Raw genomic sequence first — 20,077 nt, forward strand, 5'->3', positions numbered from 1 at the left:
CGACCGAGCAATTTGGATGCATCCGGATTCTTCCGGATACGATTTGATCGGACTCTCATTGACTTTAGTGGGAGCCTGTGTTCTGACCTGTACTTTGTTTCGGGCACCCCATGGTGCCTACCACACTGTGCAGGGTCTGAAAGAGGGTACCCATGGGTAGCCCCACAGGCCTGATTCAGAGGGCCCTGGGTGAAGGGGGGCCTGCTATGGGCCACCAAAGTCAGAGTTCAACAGCCTATTTGTTTCGGAACAACCGATTCGGACAGGCTATCCGTATCTGACATCGTAATTGCCCTGCTGGAAACGCACTCTATAGACCTCTACGAATCGGCTCTGACTGACTCGGTTACTCCCAATGCCTTTTGGAACTGAGTTGGACAGTTTGAACGCTTCCCAGCCATCGTAATTGCTTGTTGGGAAACATGTCCGAGTCGTCAGAAAGGCTGGTTCCAAATCAGATTCGACCAAATCAAATGCCGTTCGGAGCTTTTCCTAATGAGATCGTAATCGACCCCTAGGGGTTTAATACTGTACACTTCAAACTCATATTTTTCTAGTGTATTTCTAGAAAAACCCTCTCTAAAACCTATTTTCCATTTTTGCGTTGAGGCTGGAGATCGCGATTACGTTAGTAATTGCGATCCCTGCAGATATGGCGTGAAAGCGGAAAGCAAAAGCAGGAATTCAATAGCCACCACCACATAAAAAATTATAACTCTGTAATTAATTCTAACCATCACACTAGATAAATCACAATCTAAATAACTTTATAAAGACATTTATCAGAATCTCAATATAATACAATGTGTATTAATGATTCACTGATATTTTTTTTTATATTTCCACCAATATTTGTGGTGTCGCAGTGATAGTTGTGACGTCCCAGCAACTGTACACGGGGGCCCGCTGGCGATCACAGCGTTGGTGGGAATATCACGCACAATTAAAAAAATCTATTTTGGACACATAACTTGTGTCACTACTTACATTTTTGAAACATGGGCTCAGAGTACCTCTATCCTGACCCCTTATGTGTGCTTTCACAGAAAAGTTTAGCCCCGGGACGATAAAATGGCAGCCACAACTTTCTGTTCAGGTTGCATCCAGACAAACAAAGCATTCACCTTGGCACGCGCAGTCGCGACCAGTTGCGAAAACATTGCAAAATATCTGTGGCCAGAGATATCACTATAATTTTCAACTTACATTTCTGAAAAACTACTGAAAGAAGTTGCACCAAACCTATGGGAATTAGCATTACAAAAGCACCCTTATTTCTCCCCCAATTGCACGGATCACCACCAAACTTTCCATGACACAAAGAACCTACTTTGACACTTGTTTGGGAAAATTTCATGCCGATTAGTGAAACGACGTCAAAGTTATAGGCAAGTCGAAAAATGCTCTTCCTACGGAAACTAGGTCCTAACTATACCTACATACTGGCAATATATAATATTTACTATGAACATGCAAATGCTCGTATGTGCCTTAAAATGTGGTGTTGAAATTCATTATTCATTTGCTATATTATTTCTGAAGAAGGTCTGAAGACCCACCAAATAGATAAGAATTTCTGCACAGTTACACATATTTTAAATGTACTGTAGCTCAGTGTTACACAATTAAATATTTACTGCACTGTGTTAGTAAAGAGTGGCCTAGTTCTGAGGTTGTCATAAAGAAGGACTTTAGAAACTAGTGGAGTTAGCTTTTTCTAAATAAACGTGTATAAGGTTGTCAAGGCCTTCATAAATTCTTTCCCTCAAGAAGATTTTGGCACCTGCTTATTAGTCATTATCTTTGAGTTTCTAATCCATTATATGGTCGGTCTCACTCCTATTCACTTCCATTGAGGGAAAATATATAAAATGTGTAAAAATCATGGATTTTAGCATTACATCTTCCAACTGACCAAGGATAAAGCTCTAATCTGTAGAACTGACAATTGACTTGCTTATTGGCTGTTTACATCAAATGCACGTAATATCTTTTAGCCCGATGACTGACCCTCTAAAAGCAAAGACTGCAAGTTAATTCTCCTGATTAATAGATATTTTTTGCCAATTTTTTCACCTCCAAAATATGAATTTCATAAGGTGGACATTTTTTCTTTTTATTCTTGAAATGGACGTATGGGAAGATTAAAGAATTTGCCCAGCCCTACCTTGCATGAAATGTTGTTAGTGGCGGAAAGGAAGTTTGGGTTCCAATGAACAAGAAAGATGTCATGGGCTCTAACACTGCTAGACTTAGACAAATAAGTGAACAGTGTCTTGTGATCTGTTTTTATTAAAGACTACTTAAATGTTGTGAATAATCCAGAGCAGAACTGTATGGATTCCTGGAGCTGAATAGTTACTCTCTGAAGAGGTGTTAGTCCGCCGTCATGAGTAGGAGCGGATTGGGAGTTAGTGAGAATATGGCAATGCAACCCCGTTGTAAGAAACTGGGTCACTGGTTGGATGAGGGGGTGAAACCCTTCTCAAGCAGAACCCACAATTCTCTTAGAATGATGTCACAAGCAAACCCTAAATCAACCTGTGCCCAACCATTGGATAGCTTGATACGGAGCAGTCAAGCTTAACTCAGTGGCAATGTGTAATATATTTGTGCAATAGAGTAATTTGTAATAAATAAAACAAGACAAAAATGACAAAAATCCAATCAATAGAACCAAAGATATTTGATTTTAAAGATTTTAGTAAACATTGCGCCCAAAGGGCGTAAAGCACCAATAGTAAATATTGGCTCGTGCTGGACTGGTACAAAGTCACAATTTCAGGATGATCGCGGTGGAGCCGACCCAGTTAGGCCTGCTGAACAAAGTACCTTAAATCATGGTTTGGAGAACGTTGTGGATCCGCTTTGAAGATGCGTTGTGCAACTAAAGCGATGTGTCGGTTCTGAGATGTGGCGAGGCTGCGGTGCGAGGTCTCATGCTGTCGTCAAGGATCCTGTCGACGGGGGCTTAGAATGTAAAGTCCAGAGTTGAGGATGTGTAGCACTGATGGAGGAATGTGTCGCTTCCAAAGAGCTGCAAAGCTGCAATGCGGAGACCGGAGCCGTCGTCAAGGCAGCTGTTGATGAGAGATGCAAGGGCCTGCGTCGAGGATGCATCATGCTGTGGTGGCTCCGATGCCGCCACAGGCTGCAGTGTGTTGCGGGTATGTGAGACCATACTGATCCACGCAGCAGCAGCTCTGCGTTGGTTCTGGCTAGGGTTGTGCCGCTCAGCAGAGGAGATGTGTCAGTTCCGCTGGATCCACAGAGGCTGGCAGAGCACCTTAGGCCCACTTCTATGAGTCTAGGACTAGTGTGACATTACTTGGCAGGGTAGACTCACTTATGGCGGGCTCCAGTTGCAGGTGCCAAGTTGTTGGAAGCATGTTGTGTCCCTGAAGGTTCAGATCAGGTGGCCAGCCAACTAGTCCTTAGAGTCATTCTGGTTTCAAGAAAGTCAGGTCCAGTCCTTCTCACCTAGGCAAGAGGGCTGCAGCTCAGCACCGCAGGGCAGCAGTCTTCCAGAGCAGCAGGCCAGCAAAGTGACAGTCCTTCAAGCAGCACAGCAGTCCATCCTGACAGAGTATCCACAAGTCCAGAAGTGTATTTAAGAGATGGTGTCTGCGGACCAGTATGTATACCAGTTGTGCCTTTGAAATGGGGAAGAAACTTCTAGAAGGTTCCCTTTGAAGTCCTCAGGCATCTTGTCATCCCTGTCCTCTCTCCTGGCTCCAGACTAACTACAAGGAGTATGCAGCCCTTTGTGTGGAGGCCAGACACAGCCTAATTAAATGTAAGGAGGGCTGTGCCCAACTCATCCCTCTAGGCTGCCTAGAAGTAATACACAAAGTCCAACTGTTAACAATGAGACCCAGAGACAGGCTGCAGGAACCAAATGGCTAACACAGGAAAATGGCAACTTTCTAAAGAGGCATTTTCAAAATTATTATTTTAAATACAACTACACTATAAGTTAGGATTTTTCATTACAATTTCAAAGACACCAAACATTAATTAATTACCTGTTCCCATTTGGAATTTACAGCTTAATAAAGTAACTCCAATGGGAGAGGTAGGCCATGCAGTAGTGAAAACCTTATCTAAGAATTTTTCAGTACCAGGATATGTAAATCTAAAATGTACATGTCCAGCTTTTTAAATAAATACACTGCACCCTGTCCTGTGGGCTGTCCAAGGCCTACCCTGGCAGGGACTTATATGTATTAAAAAGGGAGGTTTGGGCCTGGCAAAAGGTTTATTTTGCCAGGTCGAAATGGTAGTTTAAAACTGCACATACAGGCTGCAATGGCAGGCCTGAGACATGTTTAAAGGGCTAATTAAGTAAGTGGGTCGCACAAATAAGTGCTGCAGGCTCATCTGTAGCATTTAATTTACAGGACCTGCGTACAAGTAGACCACTTTACTGGGGACTTACAAGTAAATTAGATGTACCAGTTGGGGATAAGCCAATGTTACCATGCTTTAAGAAGAGAAGTTAGCAGTGCTAAAGTACACAGACACCTAAAAACCAACAAAAAGGGTTTAAGAAAGCAGGAAGGTGAAGGCAAAAAGTATGCGGTTGACCCTGCAGAAAGGGCCCAGTCCGACACCTGTGCAGCAGTCCTACAGACACAATGTTTGTCTATTGAGGTGTAATAAAAAATGATGTTAAACATATTAACGGCAAGGAAGATGTCAACCTCTTCCTCAAATTTGGTCTGATGGTGTTCTTCATGAGCTCTTGCTGCCTAGAAAACATTGTTCTAAACATTTGTACATGCTTGAGCATGCTCTGAATAATAATATTGTTACATATTAATGCCTTAGAAGCTGCCTGGAGCCTTGAATGGGTCAGGAAAACATTGGTATGCTACGTAAACATCATCGATGCCAGAGCACCACGGAAGCGGCCAGGCGTAGCCATGTCTAACCTGCTGACCCTATCTCCCTCAGGATTCCTGCTCTCCTGCTGTCCTCTGTGTAAGCCCAGGCCACCCTTGGTGATGATGATGAGCAAATTTTGATAGGCCCACAACTCGGAAAGTGTGGAGGCTTAAGGCCACATGGAAGCTGATAGGTCAGATGGAACAAGGGGGACACAGCAGTAGTGTAATGGTGGCAGGAAGGAAGTAAAGGTTCAGCTCTGGGTCTTGGCGGATTAATTTGATGACTTGTAAATAAATGCTTCTCATTCCACAATAATCTATTTAGGGACTAGGCTGATTCCTGGCCCCAGCCTCACTGTATCCTACCGGAGTCAATAGTTTTCTTTCTACTTAAATGTGCAGCAGGATTTAAGGAAAGACGTTCCATCCTATCCCAGAGGGTGCTACTTAATTATTTGAGAAAGGGAAAGGCAGAGGTAGCTGGAGTTGGAGGTATCTGGGTAAAAGCCTCGACCATATGTGTCCCAGGCATACAACTGGATGACACATCCAAATGAAATCTTAAGGATATATATGTGAAATTTAGCAGATAACAATGCTTGTGTTTCAAATGCCAAAACTCGTATAGATCTTACACATCGGATACTAAGAGAGGTGAATTTCGAAGAAATGGGAAAAACAAACTATATACTCCTCCTGTCTTCTATGCTCAAGAACATCTTGTGTTAGTGGAAAGGATTAATCCTCCAAAGTGAATGCTCCTAAACTTAGTGGAAGGGGCACAAATCAAGATCCATCCGATGAGATAGAAAGCACCCAGTCAAAAAATGTATCTTCCTGATTAGCAAAGTCTGTTCAGAACATTGAGAATAAACATTTTGAGAGCTCATTTTTCAGCTAGTGTTGATCCCAAGAGGGTAGTGTGCATTTGATGAGTATAGATGCAATCTAAAAGTAGTCAATTGGTCAAGAGGAAGTGATAAATTATTTAAATTAATATTCAATCATATCTCTTGATCAAAGAGGACATTGGTTGTCTTACTCTCCTTGTTTGAGTTCTGCAGACTGCATACCTGAATCAGAGAAATGTCAGAAATACTACAGGTGATTAAAGTTTACGCAATGTTCAGCTCAGCATCAGGATTAGCATCAGGGTCTAAAACCCATAGAACACATTGTGGATTCCCAAGAGGGTAGTGTGCAGCTTTATTTGCATATATCCTATTGGCGCTAGCCAGTAGGTAATTATAAATTGGACCACATTTTCCACAGGAAAAGTGTTTTCTGTCTTGCCAATAACTTTAGCGCCACTTGACGATGAATCATCATGAAATATTCATAAAAAATTCCCTTTTTGGTTCAGCTGCTGTGTTGAAAATTTCCGGGTGATCCGTCAAGCAGGGGCCGAGAAAAAAGGGGGTCCCAAAATGTTTTCCCCATTGTTATGTCTATGGGGATTTTACTTTTTTCTAACACAACTATAGCCCAAACTGCTGAACGAATTTACACCAAATTTGGCAGAAAGCTAGATGTTGGTGCCTTTGTGATTTGGTGAATATCCATTGGGTAGTTTCAGAGATATTTAGGTTTATACAATATAGATATCTGGGTGCCCGACAGCCTACTGAAATTTAATGGGCTGCCAACACTTCAATCAGGAAGTGTTGGCAGCCATCTTGGTACTTGGTTAAACCAAGTCCCACGAAAAATGTAAAAAAAACAGAAAAGAGTCAGGGTAGAAACACCCTGATCCCTAGGCTTCTTGGGAGGGGGTTCCCAGTGGAACACCGCAGGGCCAAAAAAAGCATTAGAAAAAACATGTCAGCTGGATCCACGGATCCAGACGAAAAGGTTTAAAAAAACGAAGTGCGGGCTCCCACGCTTTGTTTATCAGCGGCCATGTCCCAGGGGCATTGTGTAAATATATTAAGGGGATGCATGGGGCCCCCCTCCGAAGACTATTCTAAGCCCTGGGGACTGCCACGTCCCTGGGGCAAAAAATGTAGGCTACTGGGCGGGAGCCGCTCCACTCCCCCGCTGCCCCAGTGACAGCCATCTCCCTGAGGCACCCAGATTTATTTGAACAGGAATGTGGGGCCTCTCCTGCAGCCCTGGGGACCACTACCTCCCTGGGGCAAAATATGTAAATTACTGCCAGGGCTTACCCGCTGCCCTGAGGACTGCCAAACTGATTTCTTTGTAAGTAAAGCGGGTGAGGCCCAAAGGTGCATCTTCCTGGGGCTAAATACTTTAAATAGGGGGGCCGCAAGGCCCCCTTCATGGAGCCATAGATGGCTTGGGGGACCACCACCCCCCAGGGCCAGCTCCAGCAATGTACCGGGTGCCCACTCCCGGTATGGCGGGAGCACCACTCCCATCAAGCCATAGGAAACACTGCTATGCTTCTAGTAAGCAAGAGCAGAAATATGCTCTGGCTTACTAGAAGTGGAGCAGAATCGCTTTAGGACAGAGGGAGCTGCATGTTCAGCAGCTCCCTCTGTCAAAAAACAATGCCGACTCCCGCAGGACGCGGGGAGCTGACAGGGACCGCAGGGGCCTTCAGGCTCATCCACAGTCCCCAATGTGAGTAACTAGGTGCCCTGGGTGGGACCAGGGCACCCAGTATTGTGGCCAGGCCCCAGGGGATGGGATCGGCTTGAAAGGGGGGCCGTGTGGCCCCCAACCATGTTTTTTAAAAAAAGGATTTAAAGGGCAGGCCCCAGGGTATGTGGTCCCCGGGGGCCAAAACAAGACCAAGAAAGGGGGGCCAGGCGGTCTATTGCAAAAAAAGGCCAGGTCCTGGGCAATGGGGTCCCCGGGGCTGTAATCGGCCTGGGGTGGGGCTCTGCTTAGCCCCCTTCCCCAGTCTAAAAATACCTCTGGGGGTTAGGGGCCAAAACCAGCCCAGGGTAGGGGGTCCAGACGCCCCCCCATGGCTGCTGAGGGTCCTTGAGGGCCAACCTCCAGTGAGTCCCACACAGCGGTATTGCTGAAAGGTGGTCGGAGGCCACGCCCCCTTTTTCCACCACTCTGCAAATGCACCTCTCGCTGCACTACTAGTATTGGGATGAAGTCCCCTTGGCTCTTGAGGGTCCTTGGGGACCAACTGCCTTCTAGTTACCTCCAGTAAGTTCTACACAGCGAAATTGCTGAGAGGTTTTCGGTGCCCATGCCCCCTTTCTCCACCACTTTGCAAACATGACTACTACTTAAAAAACCTTTGAAATTCACTGAAAAAACCCAAAGGTTACAGGGACATTATAGTTCAGAATTAGCATTTAAAAAAACATTGAAATCCACTTTAAAAACCCAAATGTTACATGGATGTTATCGTTAGGAAATGGAATACAAAAAAACCTTGGAAATTCGTTTAAAAAAACTGTGAAATTCAGCCTTTATTGTTAGTGAGCTAACTATAACGTACACACTAGCAATACTCTGCTTATGACCTCACATATTACAACACTCATTACATGGTGTGCGATGGAGAACCAGCTGGCATTCTCGGAGGGCTGCTTGCCGGAGGGTTTCCTGAAGGGAGCAGGTGTGTTGGCGCAGTCAGAGATCCATCGTTCGAGGTTGCGTGATAAGGCGTTGGCGTCCGTGGAGGTCAGCAGTGGTGTTTTGTGAAGGGAGGTGGGAGGTTGGACTTCGGAGACCTTTTTCTAGCTTCTGTGCAGGTAGCGGTGGGTGTGGTGGTGTAGGATGGGTTTGGTGAAGAAGAAGTGGATGCACTGGTGGTCTGCCTAGTGTAGTTTGAAGGTGTGGCTGGTGGAGATGTTGTTGCTTCCGGTGAAGATGGGGTCGAGCATGTGTCCTGTTTAATGGGTTAGGGAGGTGACCAGTTGTTTAAGTCCGATGGTGGCAAGGTTGTCTAGTAGGGATGAGGTGTTGCCATCATTGAGGTTGTTCAGGTGGAAATTGAGGTCGCCGAGGAGGATTTAGTCTGTTGAGGTGAAAGTGTGGTGTGTGAGGGAGTCAGCTATGGATTTGCTGAAGGGGGGACGGGCCCGGGAGATCTGTTGATGAGGGTGCCGTGGAGGGTGGTGTTTGGGTTGGTCTGAAACTGAAAGTGGAGGTGCTCCTTGTCAGGTGAGTGGTTGTCGGAGCTAGTTGTTATGTGGGGAGTGTTTTTGTGCACAATGGTGATGCCTCCTCCCTGTCATTTGGTGCTGTCATTGTGGATGATTTTGTAACCATCAGGGATGGTGGTTGAGATGCCCATGACGGAGGTAGGGTTAATCTCAGTTTCTGTGAAGAAAGTAACGTCAGGGAAGATGGAGTTGAGCAGGTCACAGATCTCCACAGCGTGTTTGTTGATGGAGAGTAGGTTGAGTAGGATGCAGCTGAGGTGGTCAGGTCCGGTTCTTGTGGGTCGTCCCGTAGGTGCGTCTGGTGTGTGGTGGCAGGCAAAGGAGCAGTTGCGGCAGGTGAATAGGCACTGGGTGTCATTCAGTGATGCGAAGTGTCAGGCAGTGGAACGTCTGGTGTTGAGGGCATAGAGGATGCTGGCTTTGTAGTTGTGAAAGGTGCAGTCCTTGGTGCTGGCCACAGTCCAGGCATGGATGGGCGCAGACAGGCTTGCATTTGGCACAGCCGCACAGTGGCTGCCATTAAGTAGTGTTGGAGAGGGCTGGCCAGCTGGGAGGCGGGAAGCAGCACTGGACGAAGGTGGGCCGTGGGGGCGAGCAGCGGCAAGGGCAGGAAGAAAAAGGCACAGAAAAGGCAAAAATAGGAGAAATATAGAGGTAAAATAGGAAAAATAGAGAAGGGCAAAAAAGTAGAAACAAGAAATGAGAAGGAAACAGGAAAGCAGAGAGACTCACCTCTGGACCACCAGGGATGAGGCGCAGGTGGGTGCCCTCACTCGAAGGGACTCTACCACTGGCCTCATGATCTTTGTGACGCATGGTGCAGAAGAGAGCCCAAAGAAAAGGACCTTGAATTTGTAACAACAACCTAGTCACAGACACTGTAGAAAATGACAATGAAGTGCAAAATACGGATGGTTAAGCATGCATCTTTTAAATCCAGATGCACCATCCAATCTCCCTCTTGAAGGATGTCTCGCAAAATATAGATTTCCTCCATCTCGAAGGGCCAGTAAACTAAACAAGCATTGAAGTCCTTCAGATTGAGCACCAGACGCGATACTGGGCCCCAAAGAGGAAACCTTGTGCCACCGGTCCTGCATCAGAAAAAGCCAGCTTGTTCAGCTTAGGATCAATTTTGATAATAATGGAGGGCCTACACTCTGCGGAAATCGCACAATTTGTTTTGCTAAGTTGGCACACAGACTTTGGACCATCCCATAAAGACATCAGGATCGATGAGGGTTGTGGAATGCTTGGCCTGAAAAGCCAACTTCAAGATCTTCGTGAGAGGGCCTGAGACATCCAGAACATATTCTGGCAGTTATGCAAGGCATGGTCAAGCCCCTTCTTGAGATCTCTTGAATACTTTTTAAGAAAAGTAACTATAGATGGACCTATCTCTGGGGTTTCAGTCACATTACTTGACTGTAGTCGTGCCCAGGCACCCTTGTCAAAACCCTGGTGAATATGGGACTGGACATAGCTACTTCTTGTAGGGGAAGCCAGTAGTTGGAGCGAGGGTGAATGATTTCTGTCGGTTCAAAATGCAGCACTTTTGAATGTTTCATAGATTCTTCATGGTGCAATTAGAGCTTACATTTGCTGGGGCCAGCATCGTCTTCTTGCCTCAATCTCTCAGAATTAGAGGAATCTGAATCCCCAAGCATTAGAGAAGGGGAAGGGGCCCTATCAGGCGGAGCTCTATACGCATGATCTCCTACCAGGGATTTCACAATCTTCTCAAAAGCGGGAGAATGGAGACCTTTGGCAGACTTTCCTTTGCATTTGGGTTGCCTTGGTGGGGGCTTCACCATCAGTAATAGAAGCGGGAGCAGGAATCCAACTCTGTTGACTAGCATACCCACGTAGATGCTGAGTAATAGGGCCTAAAGCCCTAACTAAGGCTTTTTTTAGTGACTGCTATACACCAGCATCCACCAAATCTTGTTCTAGGGACCCCAGAGGGTCATCATATTCCTGATCCATCTTCCCTTCCAGTGCATCATACATGTCTATAGACTGTCAATCAGATAACTGTGACCTTCAGGAGAAATTCTTTTGATAGCTTCTGGAAAGAAGAGCCTCAGGGGTGAGTGCGGTCCAAGAATCTCAGGACCCCAGGCAGGCAATACAAATTTCAGATGTGAAGGGAGCAGCCTGCAGCACTCTAGGCAGTACGCACCTCTAGAATATTACAGCCCTATAGAATCAGTGTGCACAGGGTGTTGCCAGGGAGCTCACAGGGCTTACAATATGCCGCGCTGCACAGAGCCAGGCGCTTGTGGGAGAAAACGAGCATGCGCATTAGTCAAGCCCATGTAAAACATAAAGACTGTGGCCAAAGCGGCTCGCATGTCCGCAGTCCCCACTTCCACTCCACTAGAGGGACACTTGCAGCAATGCCATGTGGCTGGGTGGCAGAAGCATTCCCTTGTAGGAGAACCTGCAATTTAAAAAAAAAGTGTTCCGAGCATAAAAACCCACACCAATCTAAATATCCAACAGTAAAGAATGGGTGCTTGCCCACAATTCAGGAAATAAGCAATAAGTAAAATCAATCATTCAAAACAAGTACAATAAATGCCTTAAATCAAACATATAAAGGAAGAGAATAAAACACTTAACTGGCTGTGGAGCAACAAAGAAAGAAGGCTCCGGAGGGCGTTTCGGGAGTTATATTGGGATATGGGCACTATGATTGGTACATGTGACTGTAGTAACTCATGGGAAATGTAGTGTTTCAAGTTTTGACTTCTAATTGTCTGCGGAAAAAAAAAAAGCATAGAAAGAGAAGCATAATCGAAGCCTCCGGTCCTGATAGAAATTCTGTTTTGATCTCCTGAGCTGCGCTATGGGTTATCCCAGGTGTGCAGTAGTTTGGCAGATACAATTAATGCTAGTCACTGCTCTTTTAGGACTTGGATTTAAAAAAAAATTCACAAGTGCCATTTATGTATGCTAAAGCCTAATTGAAGTAACGTTAAATGCTTATTTTGTGCTGGTGATTCCAGGTGATGTGCACAGGTTCTCTTTGATTGCAAGCCAACAGGAGAGAATAAGCAACAGGTCTCACATTTGCAAGAGTTTAAGCTATTGGCATTGTAAATGACAATCCATTCCATCTGTTTTGATAATTAACCCACAAATAAAAGGCATTGTCATTTACAATGCCATTAGCTCAAACTCCTGTAAATGTGAGACCTATGTCCTTTCAAAAAAGTGGCCAACATTGACCAGGGCTGATTGGAAAGTGAAACCGTGCATGGCGTGATGAATGTTGCAGGAAAGCATGTGGTGTCTGCAGTAGGAGAAACTCATTATAGAAAATAGTGCTTACAGACTAAATAAGACATACCGTGAAGTAAAAGGACCTGTCCTCATGGGAGGTTACAAATGAAGACAAGGCGATACTAAGGAGGGACTAACAATCCTACTAACTAATCTGAAGCCAGCATTTACAAAGGACAATGACACAAGCCAATGAAAAATATGGGCAGAGAGTGGGCGGACCTTCAAGTCCACACTCAAATACAGCATGCCTCACAGAGCAGCACATGCGCTGCCCAAGCTTGACCTAAAAACTACAAGATGCAGCATTCAATGCAGCAAGTCACTCAGATCACTACAGCTATGAGCATGACCTCAAGCAACAACAAAAAACTTCAACTTCCAGCATTCAATGCAGGAAGAGTCACTTAGATACACCTACTAGCATGTTCTGCTGTAAAACAAAACCACAAGTTTCAGAATTCAATGCAGTAAAAGTCTGAGAACTGCGGACATGAGCATAATCAGCTGAAAGAAAACCCGAAAAGTTATCAATACCAGCATGCACTCAAACAAGACAGAACAGCAGAACTACAATTCCCAGAATTCCTTGGGATGAGTGACATTCGGAGAACCATAGATATAAGCATCCACAGCACTAAGAAATATTCAGAGGAAAAGAAAATACCAAGATACTCTGCACTGAGAAAAAGGGCACCTCCAGTGACAAACACAAAGAGAACTACAGCTACCAGCATGCCCTGCTGTAAAAGACATCGAACTAATGCATTTTCTACAGGGTTCTATGTTTGCAGTGGCGGACGGTGACATTTGAAAGTAGTGAGGCATAAAATGATTGTCATACTTCACCGTAGCGAGCGAGGGTAGCGAGCCAGCCCGAACAACGTAAGGGGATTCAGGGGGCTTCTCCCCCGAGAACATTTTGAAAAAAGAGTGGAAAAATGGTGCATTTTCAAGCAAATTTGAGAAAGCAGGATGGTTAATAAAGCAATTGTGAAAGTGCAGTTATTACATTAATAAAGAGATGTCATATAACATAGGTAGCTGCTTATTCAGTATAACCACAGAGCTTCATAACAGACTTTGAGATATAATGCATTTCTGAGTACCTCACAGATGTTTATTATTTAACAAACAACTAGGTCGCAAACTAGCAGCATTCAACATATGTTTACTTTTTGTATCTAAAATCAGCACATCTGTATTTAAGAGCCGCAAACTTTACTATAACTTGAATGTTAAAGTCTGTGAATCTTTTCACTAATTCGCTCTCCATAGAGAGTATTGCCAAAGCATTTAGTCTTTCCTCAAGCATGGTGTTCCTCAGGAATGTTTTAATCCTCTTTAAGGCGGAAAAAGATCGTTCTGCCTCTGCTGTTGTCATAGGAGTGGTAATGACAATTTTTAGTAAAGCCACTGTCTCTGTAAATGTCTTTTCCATATTAAGTTTATGAATTAAAGCCAGCAAAGACTTGGCATCTTTGGCCTTTCGGTACACAGGCATTGAGTACAGTACAGTCAACTCAGTTTTCAGGTCCTCTTGGTTGAGCATAGGATAAGCTTCCACAGCCTCATGCAGAGCATGCTCAGGGAAGGATTCATCATATTTTGCAAAGTATTCACTTTCCAATAATGCGGCACTCACCAAATGTTTTGTGAAAGCAAAACGTTCTTGTGCATGCACAATTACAATGTCACATATCTCGTTTGCATTTCGGACCAGAGTGGTGATGTTTTTCCTGTAGTTTGAAAAAGTTTGAAAAAGTTGAAGCCTCTGGCAGTTTGCTGTCTAAATTGTCAACCTCATCTCTCACTTTGCTTATGCGTTCGACAAACATAGTAGTATTTCTTTTCACAGAGACAGTATCGATCTCTCGTGCTTGAAACTGATTGTATACATTTTCAACAGCTGACATTATGTCTTGAAATAAAAACAGAAAGAACTGAAAACTCTCTATCTTTTAGTGTTCTAGCAAAGCCACGGGCTTCACTATGAGTTTTGAAATGAAAGGTTTCATTGACTTCTATGGTTTCAAAACATTTCACAAGGTCCTCCCTATACTGATATATTAGTTGGACTGTACGTATGCTAAAGTTCCAAAGAGCTGAGGATCCCCTTGGAACCCTTTTGTCCACAATCTCCTGAAGTGCTTCCGTTCTTTTTGGGGAACGTGAGAAGAATGCTGCCATGCCTCCTACATCCTGAAAGAAAATTTGTATCTCGGTGATCTTTGATACTGCCTGTTGCATAATAAGATTAAGTTGGTGTGCGTAACACTGCACATAATGAGCATAAGGGGTGGACACATCAGTGGTGTCATCAGCCTGAATAGCCACAAAGTCTGTGTTTTGCAACTCTTGGACAATATGGCTTCTCATAATTTGTAGCATACACTCAAGGAGTTCATTTTGTATAGTTTTAAAGGTGCCCTTAAAGTCTGTAGCACTTGCTAAATGTGCTTACATTTCCTTGTCTATGCTTGCTATTAAATCCACAAGGCCTTTGAATATTCCAGGATTTGGGGAACCTTCTGATTCTTCATGGCCTCTCAATGCCAGTTCGAAAGCACCACAGAAACAAATGCAATCAATTATTTTTGATAGTATGTGCCTATTCATATCAACTGCTTCATTGTGTTTCTGTATTGTTTGGCGGTATGCATTGTTTATGTGCTGCTCAATCGGTCAAACATTCCCAGTCTCGTCAGGCTTTCCATATGCTTCCTTGTGTGTGCATGCTTCTTTATTTTTTCAGACAGATGCTTCAAGTCTATCACTCCTTCTCTTGTCCAAGGAAAATCACCATTAAACAGCAAGCAGGGGAAGCAGAACAGTTTGTTTCTTGACGGGCACCCTGTAAGCCAATCAGCTTTTGTGTACCAGGTGTTTGAGAATGTACGTTTGTAAGATTTTCCTCTGTCCTGGGTAATTGTTGCAGTTGTAGGTCAGGCCGATCAGGTCCTAATCTCTTTGTATGTAGTTTCTCCTCTAGTGGCCGTGCATGGAATGACCGTGTAATTATTTGTTCTACCATATTCGTCATGCCGATGCTGTCCTTACCAATATGAAAGAAGCCTGTCAATAATCAAAGTACACCGTATACGATTTGGTGCAATAATATCAAATTTCAGGACAAATACATATATCTTGTGCATTATCGCAATATATCTCCAACGGCTCCCCTTTGGGCAACAGGACTGCTAAAAATACAGCCTTACTGCCTGCTTCCTCTGTGTGCCATAGTGGTTGCTGAAGGCACTGAAACAGACACTGTTTGAGGGCCTTGAACAAGGCAAGGAATAGATAGTGCCTTTAACAACCGTTATTGCCCAAAGCACAGGGCTAAGGCTCAGTATTAGTACATTCCATCCACTGAGGGTACAATGTTCAGAATGTGCACCCAACCCAACCACCATGTAGAGTGACCACAAACATAGCCCTAACTCCAATCTAACAAAAAAATATCATCCGTTTCCTTACCTTTAACACGGTTGTTTGCTGGGTCGTAGCCGGGATGAAAGAGCAGCAAAGGAGGTTGGGGCCTCTTACTCTCCATCCCAAAATTGCCCAAAAACTAGGTAATGGTTCAGGTTGTCAGGTTTACCAGGTGCTGAAAATAAAAATATAAAATTTATTTTTGAAACATTAGGGTAATCAAAGAAAGACGGGGGGGGGAACATCACGCTAACATTTTTACCTTGCAGTTTGCATGCAGCTCTTAGATGACAGTTAATAGCTCACTGTTGTATGTTAGTATTTTTACTTACAAACTGCAAGTAACAAAATGATCTCTCTGACAAATGCAGTGACTCACTGACCTATTTACATCATGTGCATTTTGTGATCTGCATCAGGTACATGTTCTTTGCAGGAGCCACATTAACCTCCTGCGCTACCTTTCCATGAGTCAAAACTTCCATTAGACAAAACTCTGATCTGTCTCTAGGAAAAACATTAACAATATCCTTGGTGCAACAACATCAAGTGTTGCATTGCTAAACATTTAATTATAAGGTCCCAAAGGTGAGACCTATTGGCGCGCTTGGCTGTGCCTCCGAAAGTTCATTTTCCATGAGTCTCCGACTTGTCCCATTCCTAATGACGCTGAATCCCTGGTGTGTCAATAAAATGCCAGTGTTAACTACTGCACAAGGAGGCCCTGCCGCGCCTCGATGAAACCCTAAAAGTACAGTTAGATACAAACGACCGTGAAAATGAATAAATCCACAATTATCTATGAAAGCACATGGCACAAAATGAGACCACGCCGCTCTGGTTGATCCAGGCAGACCTGGTGAATCAAAGCGTCAATTGGCATACAAGGGATCAAAGAGATTAGGAAGCACACACATGGGCTAGCCTATTCAGTGCTCCCCCTTTCATACCCTTCCTGCAGGTCATGACTGGTCAGTGTGCCTATATTATTTACTAAGCTGTGCACAGCATGATTCAGCAGCTGAGCCGAGCACACAAAATAAGATCTGTCAGCTACCAACTCACTGCTGCCCCGGGTGCGCCTCCTGACGCACTCGGGGAGCTAGGCTTGGCTTTAGGATGCTGACTGCAAGGGTTAGCGATGCTTCCCAGGGGATGGGCTGCTTGTACATCGCACGGCCTTTGAAGTATAACCTGGCTTTGTCAGCAGCTTGAACAATTATTATGCCAGTGCCTTCGTGAATATGCTTCCACGTAACCGGGCCCTCGTGCCTGAAATCGTCATCAGTCGTGCCAGACAGTCATAAACACAAGGCTATTATCTGCCTAACCTAAAATTGCAACCATTTCAGTGCTGCCTGCAAAGATGTGTGGAAAGGGTCAACATAATTGCTGTGTTTAGGACTTCTGGTGTGTACATGTGTACAGTGATGGTGTAACTTCTGTGTTGGGAACAACTGCTGTGTCAACTTTAGTAGTAATAAACATCTGTGATCTTGGGAAGGTCTTTAAGAAACATGAAACAATCTCCATTTGTACAGTTGCTGCCAATAAATGAATGAATAAATGAATACACATAGAAGCATGCACTCTGGTCAAATCAAAACAATCTCAACAAACCAAAGTGTTCTCAGTTGTAGACTACTTCAAGGCAAAAAGGCCAAACGCACTCTTGCCCACTGTTGTATGTGTTAGACAGTGACACTGTGTGATCTTTTGTGAACTAGCAATCGAACACATACACTGCAAAAAAGAAAGATAGCTTAAAATTAATTTATTTAACAAATATAGCTATAATATAAATGATAATATTTTTCAAATATACAAAATATTACACAGTCCCTCTCCAAGGGACTAATGCAGGTCCATATGCACACTATAATCATAACAGTGCTGTTCGGCAAGAGCGCAGTGATTATGTTACAAGTTACATGCCACCTCTAGGATGTATCATTGACCAACAATGAAGTGTTGAGTCTGTTGAGCAAACCACAGCCACCAGAAATGGCTGCCATGTGTTCCTGATTTAGCCGCTCTTTCCTCGAACGTTTCTAAATTTACATTCTTATTTATTATTAAAAAAAACATACACAATTGTTCTACTTCCTCTGTCCTTCAGCACCTCTTCTTCATTCTTCTGCGTCCTCTTCCACCTGCGCCTTCCATCCCTCTTTCTCACTAATCTCTAAATTAATTATCTTACCCTGCTGTCAAAAATCTTGTGCCCGAGGGTGCAGGTGCTGCAGGTCCACGGCCTATGGAAGCTGCTTGGCACCATTGTGTCTCCCCCTGCCTGAGGTTTGAGGGGGAGACATGACTACACTGTTCTTCCCACTTCCCTGCTTCCCGCTGGACACCAAGATCTCTTGTGTGGCACCGCACGAGCCAGCTCGCAATACTCATCGGCCGCCATACTTGTGGGTTGTGTGACATTTTTGCAGTCATTAGGCTTGATACAGAGTTTGGCACACTGGTACGTCCAGAGATTGTGCTCTGCATCCCTTTTTTTTGTAGTGTCAGTGATAGCACTCAAAACGTAAAAGTTCCTGTCACTCAGAGCAAACCCGCAATGTCATAAAGTCAAGAATTCAATGCAGTGATGTGTGACAGAAATGGCCTGTTCACAATGTCACAAGGTCCTCATGAGCCGTGCTGAGCTTCAATGCTGGACGTTTCTGTGAATGAATGTAACTGGGAATGAGGCCATTGCACAAAAAGGAAGAGGCCCATTCTTATGAAAATATCCACGTGCTGCATTTACTGCACACAGTATTTGTATTATTGTACTGGCCAAAGGTCGTAGGATTCGCAATCGCAGACACTTCCGACGAGAAGCCTATGAAATATGACTGCACAGTACACTTAGGATCTGTCGGGAATATCGACCCAGAGCAATAATTATTCAAAGCAGAAGAGCCGCTGTCTAAGCATGAAGAAACGATGCGCCAGCGCCATGTTAGAATTTAGAAACAACTGACTGTGTTAAAATAAAAACTTACGTTATCTCATTGAGGAAGTGTGTAGACTGTCACTGACTCACTCGACTCGACTGACTCAAGAGAAGACCAGTACTGGAGAAGACACACCGGCACGAGGTCTACTCTACTACACTCTCGACTCTCGTGACTCTGACTCGTCAGCACTGGTGCGCCAGGCGCGGTGACGTGCCGACAGCGTAGAGCGGAAATTGCCAATTGCCACTGCATGGCTCACATAAGCCACAGTGTGATTGGCCATACACGTGCGGCACTGGGCAGTGCCACCACCCACGCGCGGCACCATCCTGCAGGCTGCCTGGCTGCGCGGTGTCTACTCTCTCAGCCAATCCTGGAGCTGCATTAGCAGCGCCACTGCGCCAGGGTTGGCTAAGAGCAGGGTTACTGCCTGCCCATAATAAGACCCGGGGGCCCGGGTCCCTCGCCAGTCTGAGTCGCTATAGGGGAGGAGGAGGGAAGGTACTACTGCGTGTGCGCATGCACGGGCCAGTCATAAAAATGACTAACCCAAAAATGTACATGCGCACACACTGCAGCAGCGCTATTTCTGCTGCGCTGTCAATCACTGCCGCAGCCCCGCCCCCACACCTTCCGCGATGTCCGATTAAGTCGGGCTTGTCCCGGGTACAGCTCTCTGAGCTAGAGCGTTGCCGCAGATTGCGAGTGTGCTTACGCTCAGATTATTTATTTTGATTTTGAATCCTGAATGTTCGCGTGACGGTCGTCCATGGCTAGTGGGGCAACGCCCCAACACTTCCAATGGACGCACCGCCACTGCACGTTTGCCTTTAAAAATCACAGATTCAAATTCTGGTGGATCCACTCATTTTGTTATCCTCCTGAGGTCAATAAAAAAGGTACCATTGACGTGGGTAACAATAAACATTGATTATTCAATGCAAAGAAGCCCCTCTGGATAAAAGGGAGCTTTACAAATGCAGAAGTTAGTTAGCCCAAGAACACACATTGAGAAAGAGAGGGTACAAGCAGTGGTGGGAAAGAGGGGTGCCGAGCCGCATGCAGCAGGTATTACTGAGCAAGATGCAAGCCCACCAAGCTGCTGTATCCCGGGGCAATCTGCCGACACGGGTCACATTCAGGGGGCAGCACCTTGTGTTTTGTCATAAGAGCAGCAACCTGCAGTGGGGTAGGGAAGTGTCTTATTTTCTGTTGCAGCTGGGATAACACAAATGCATCACTTGCAGAGCCATCGGCACTCATTTTGTTCTAGGGTCATCCTAACAGGGAGCCAGCTCGTGCCCTTAACGCCAATGTCATTGGGTGAACAAAGACACCCACCCTGTCACATCATAAGCATTTAAGAGATAAACTATGATTTAGAGGTAGGTTTTTGACCTTTGCAAACTCTGAATGT

At 44.8% G+C, this 20,077-nt stretch overlaps 1 long non-coding RNA gene across 1 annotated transcript in view; it reads right to left on the reverse strand.

The window, feature by feature from the left end:
* Positions 1–18,827, reverse strand: part of LOC146861053 (uncharacterized) — a 44,414-nt gene extending 25,587 nt beyond the window's left edge. The window contains exons 1-2 of the long non-coding RNA XR_014979229.1: positions 18,706–18,827; positions 15,752–15,881 (exon numbers count right to left, since the gene is read on the reverse strand). This is a non-coding gene — a long non-coding RNA (uncharacterized LOC146861053). The remainder of the gene's footprint in view (positions 1–15,751; positions 15,882–18,705) is intronic.
* Between the last annotated feature and the right edge of the window lie 1,250 nt (positions 18,828–20,077).

This window comes from Triturus cristatus, chromosome 3_1, assembly GCF_964204655.1.
Source record: "Triturus cristatus chromosome 3_1, aTriCri1.1, whole genome shotgun sequence".
NCBI lineage: Eukaryota > Metazoa > Chordata > Amphibia > Caudata > Salamandridae > Triturus > Triturus cristatus.